The 5,297-nt window shown below is 46.2% G+C and overlaps 1 non-coding gene across 1 annotated transcript; it reads left to right on the forward strand.

The window, feature by feature from the left end:
* The first annotated feature begins 4,938 nt into the window (after positions 1–4,938).
* On the forward strand, positions 4,939–5,013 carry Trnat-ggu. The gene has a single exon. It is a non-coding gene; the product is annotated as a tRNA-Thr (tRNA).
* The last annotated feature ends 284 nt before the right edge of the window (positions 5,014–5,297 follow it).

Genomic DNA, 5,297 nt, shown 5'->3' on the forward strand with positions numbered 1-5,297 from the left:
AACTAGAGATAAGACGAAGAGGCAACCGGGACAACATAACTCTCCCCGCTTGCATTCTGTCACGTGCCTCGCTGTAAACAAGCATCGCGCGGTTGACTATCTGTGATCCCTCGTGAGGAATTCGCAGCACTCTTACTCGGAGTTGTTTTCATGTGACAAGGCTTAAAAGTTTAATACTTTACTAACTCATGGCGATTGGGAAATTAGTTTGCATAACTTATCATTCGTTATTGATTTACTTACCTTATAAACCCTCCTATCCCTACCAATTGAGATATGGAAAAAACGAAAAGAATAACACCCGCTAGGTTCCTTAGAGATTCGAACCCTGGTAATCCGATTCCGAGCCAGTTACCTTGGCCGTTGCGCTACCGGCGCTGTCGGCGAAAAGCGTTTACCATGTGGGTACAGAAGCAGCAGTTGTAAAGGTTTCTTTCCTCGAGTTCTGGAAAAGTTCGCGTTTTTCGGACCCCCATACCTGATGATGAAAAATGCTGTATTTACAATTATCTATCAATCCCTCCAATTTCGAGGCGATTGCTCGTCATAACATTTAGGGGTGATTTTCTCAAAATCGCGGGGGTGTTGACCCAAAATATCTTAGAGTCCTTCGTTTTAGGTTGTACACAACCGACTTGCCAAATTTGAGCCGAATCGGTTGGCCGTGTCTGAGGCCTTCCCCTTGTCAGAGTAGCACATGCAACATATCTCCTCAATCATTTGCTGGATGTACACTCCTGGAAATTGAAATAAGAACACCGTGAATTCATTGTCCCAGGAAGGGGAAACTTTATTGACACATTCCTGGGGTCAGATACATCACATGATCACACTGACAGAACCACAGGCACATAGACACAGGCAACAGAGCATGCACAATGTCGGCACTAGTACAGTGTATATCCACCTTTCGCAGCAATGCAGGCTGCTATTCTCCCATGGAGACGATCGTAGAGATGCTGGATGTAGTCCTGTGGAACGGCTTGCCATGCCATTTCCACCTGGCGCCTCAGTTGGACCAGCGTTCGTGCTGGACGTGCAGACCGCGTGAGACGACGCTTCATCCAGTCCCAAACATGCTCAATGGGGGACAGATCCGGAGATCTTGCTGGCCAGGGTAGTTGACTTACACCTTCTAGAGCACGTTGGGTGGCACGGGATACATGCGGACGTGCATTGTCCTGTTGGAACCGCAAGTTCCCTTGCCGGTCTAGGAATGGTAGAACGATGGGTTCGATGACGGTTTGGATGTACCGTGCACTATTCAGTGTCCCCTCGACGATCACCAGTGGTGTACGGCCAGTGTAGGAGATCGCTCCGCACACCATGATGCCGGGTGTTGGCCCTGTGTGCCTCGGTCGTATGCAGTCCTGATTGTGGCACTCACCTGCACGGCGCCAAACACGCATACGACCATCATTGGCACCAAGGCAGAAGCGACTCTCATCGCTGAAGACGACACGTCTCCATTCGTCCCTCCATTCACGCCTGTCGCGACACCACTGGAGGCGGGCTGCACGATGTTGGGGCGTCAGCGGAAGACGGCCTAACGGTGTGCGGGACCGTAGCCCAGCTTCATGGAGACGGTTGCGAATGGTCCTCGCCGATACCCCAGGAGCAACAGTGTCCCTAATTTGCTGGGAAGTGGCGGTGTGGTCCCCTACGGCACTGCGTAGAATCCTACGGTCTTGGCGTGCATCCGTGCGTCGCTGCGGTCCGGTCCCAGGTCGACGGGCACGTGCACCCCGCCGACCACTGGCGACAACATCGATGTACTGTGGAGACCTCACGCCCCACGTGTTGAGCAATTCGGCGGTACGTCCACCCGGCCTCCCGCATGCCCACTATACGCCCTCGCTCAAAGTCCGTCAACTGCACATACGGTTCACGTCCACGCTGTCGCGGCATGCTACCAGTGTTAAAGACTGCGATGGAGCTCCGTATGCCACGGCAAACTGGCTGACACTGACGGCGGCGGTGCACAAATGCTGCGCAGCTAGCGCCATTCGACGGCCAACACCGCGGTTCCTGGTGTGTCCGCTGTGCCGTGCGTGTGATCATTGCTTGTACAGCCCTCGCGCAGTGTCCGGAGCAAGTATGGTGGGTCTGACACACCGGTGTCAATGTGTTCTTTTTTCCATTTCCAGGAGTGTATTACAATCTCTGACATCCTCTACAGTTTTTTCGCCTCTATAACTCCCTCCAGTGCAATGGAAGTCTTTCCCTGATGTTGTAACAGATGTCCCATCATCCTGTCCTTTCTCCGTGTCAGTGTTTTCCATATATTCCTTTCCTCTCCGATTCTGCGCAGAACCTTCTCATTCCTTACCTTATCAGTCCACCCAATTTTCGACATTTGCCTGTAGCACCACATCTAAAATGATTATATTGTCTTCTGTTCCGGTTTTTCCACAGTCTATGTTTCACTACCATAGAATGCTGTTCTCTAGACGCGTATTCTTACAACTGTTTCCTCAAATTAAGGCCTATGTTTGATACTAATAGACTTTTCTTGGCCAGGAATGCCTTTTTTGCCTGTGGTAATCTGCTTTTGATGTCTTCATTGCTTCGTCTGTTATTGGTTATTTTACTTCATCTACTTCGTGACCATCAATCATGATGTTAAGTTTCTCGCTGTTTTCATTTCTGCTACCTCTCATTACTTTCCTCTTTCTTCGATTTACTCTCAATTCATATTCTGTACTTATTAGATTGTTCATTCTATACAGCATATCATGTAATTCTTCTTCACCTTCACTCAGGAAAGCAACGTCGACAGGGACTCGTATCATTGGTATCCTTTGAAGTAGAATTTCAAATCCAATCCTGATCCTTTCTTTTATTTCCATCATTGCTTCTTCGATGTACAGAGTGAACAGCAGGGGGGATATTCTACATCTCTGTCTTACAAGCTTTTTAATCCAAGGGCTTCATTCCTGGTCGTCCATCTCATTTCTGCATGTTGGCTCTTGTACATTTTGTATATTACCCGTCTCTGCCTATAGCATACCTATATTTTCCTCAGAATTTCAAAACTCTTGCACCAATTTACATTGTCGAACACTTTTTTCAGGACAACAAATCCTGTGAACGTGTCTTGATTTTTCTTTAGTCTTGACTCCATTGGCAGCCGCAAAGGCAGAATCACCTCTTTGTTTCCTTTATTGTTCGTAATGCCAAATTGATCGTTATCTAGCACATCCTCATTTTCATTGCCATTCATCTGCATATTATTCTTGTCAGCTACTTGGATGCATGAGCTTCTAAGCTGACTTTGCGATCATTCACGTACTTTTCAGCTCTTGCAGTCTTCCGAATTGAGTGGATGATATTTTTCCGAAAGTCAGACGGTATGTCGCCAGACCCATACATTCTACATACCAACGTGAATAATTGCTTTGTTGCCATTTCCTCCAATCATTTTAGAAATTCTGATGGAATGTTATCGATCCCTTCTGACTTATTTGATCTTAAGTCCTCCTAAGCTCTCTGAAATTCTGATTCTGGTAATGGATCCCCTACCTCTTCTAAATTCGCTTGTGTTTCTTCTTCTATCGCATCAGACATATCTTCCCCATCATAGAGGCCTTCAATGTATTCTTTTCGCCCATATTCTCTCTCCTCTGCATTTAACAGTGAAACTCCGGTTGCACTCTTTGTGTTATCACTGTTGTGTTCTGCCGACTCGTTTAATATAGGGTGCCTAGGAAACCTGCTTTTTCGGATCGCTAGACAACAATTCAAGCAAATCTTATTAATCAAGTTTATCACACTAAGAAATGACAATACTTAATTTTACGTATTCACAAAGCTGTCTCGCCAGCAAATGGCGACAAGCAAATAATGAATGTCGTTCAGTATATGTAATTCCAATACAAGCAAAACAATACAGTTCATAAGTCATTGCTTTAGAGTGCGTAGGACGGCTCGTCTTCAACTCGGGCTGCGGCCAGACGGCGCGGCGCTCAAGTCTTCTTCTCGTAAATGCTGCTGCTGTCTCAGTATCGTCCTAGAGAGGGGTCCGTCGCCGCATACTATTGGCTGACGTCGTCTCACAGCCCTCTCTGCTTAACCGTTGCTGCCCGACATGCCGGCGTTTGACGTTTCGCGGGAACAACCACCCTTTCTTTTAATGTCACCCAAGGTTCATTCGACAATGCTGTATGCTGAATCAGTCCTTTCTACAATCTTTTCTTTTTAGGTTTCTTCACATTTTTCATGCAGCCATTTGGCCTCATCATCCCTGCACTTCCTATTTATTTCATTTATCAGAGACTTGTATTTCTGTATTCATGAATTTCCGTGAACGTTTTTGTATTTCCTTCTTCCATCGATCAACTAAAGCATTTGTTCTGTTACCCAAAGTTTCTAGGCAGTTACATTCTCTACAGCTATGTTTTTCTATCCAACTGCTGTGATTACGATTTTTAGAGATGCCCATTCGTCTTCAGTTGTACTGCCTACTTAATTATTCCTTATTGCTGTATTTGTAGAATTAGAGAACTTCCAGCGTGTCTCGTTATCCCTTAGTACTTTCGTGTCCCACTTCTTCGTGTATTGATTCTTGCTGACTAATCTCTTGAACTTAAGCCTACTCTTCATCATGAAATGATAATTAAATCAAGACCCGAAGCTGTCGACAGGCTCCCCGTGAGACCCACATTCCCAACTGAATGTCCACACACTCATTACTCTGGCGGTAGCCGATCTTACCGAGTCCCGTAAGAGTTCGGGCAATGCGTGTGCATCCAGCAGAGGAGGAGGTCAATGGCTGGTTAGCCTTAACTATATGAAGATAGTATCTGTTCTTTTGGACATGTCCGAATGAACAGATACCATCTTATATATTCTTCATCACTACTATAGTTTGATTGAGTCTGTATCTGCTGTTGGATACACGAGCAAGGGATAAATCCGTTCAGTAGCACTATCCTCTGTGCCCTCGGTGGCTCAGATGGATAGAGCGTCTGCCCGGTAAGCAGGAGGTCCCGGGTTCGAGTCCCGGTCGGGGCACACGCTTTCAACTGTCCCCGCTGATGCATATCAACGCCTGTCGATAGCTTAGTATCTTCATTTAATTATCATTTCATTCTAAGAGAGGTGCATCGTCAGCGATGGTATCTGTTCTTTAAATCATGTCTGAAAGAACAGATACCATCTTCATATACTCTTCATCATTACTAAATTTTGATCTGAGTCTATATCCGCTGTTGGATACGCCGTACAATCCAGTATCTGATTTCGGAAAATCTGTCTGACCACGATGTAATGTAACTGACATCCTCCCTCATCGCCCT

The sequence above is a fragment of the Schistocerca piceifrons genome, chromosome 4, assembly GCF_021461385.2.
Source record: "Schistocerca piceifrons isolate TAMUIC-IGC-003096 chromosome 4, iqSchPice1.1, whole genome shotgun sequence".
In the NCBI taxonomy this organism is placed as follows: Eukaryota; Metazoa; Arthropoda; class Insecta; order Orthoptera; family Acrididae; genus Schistocerca; species Schistocerca piceifrons.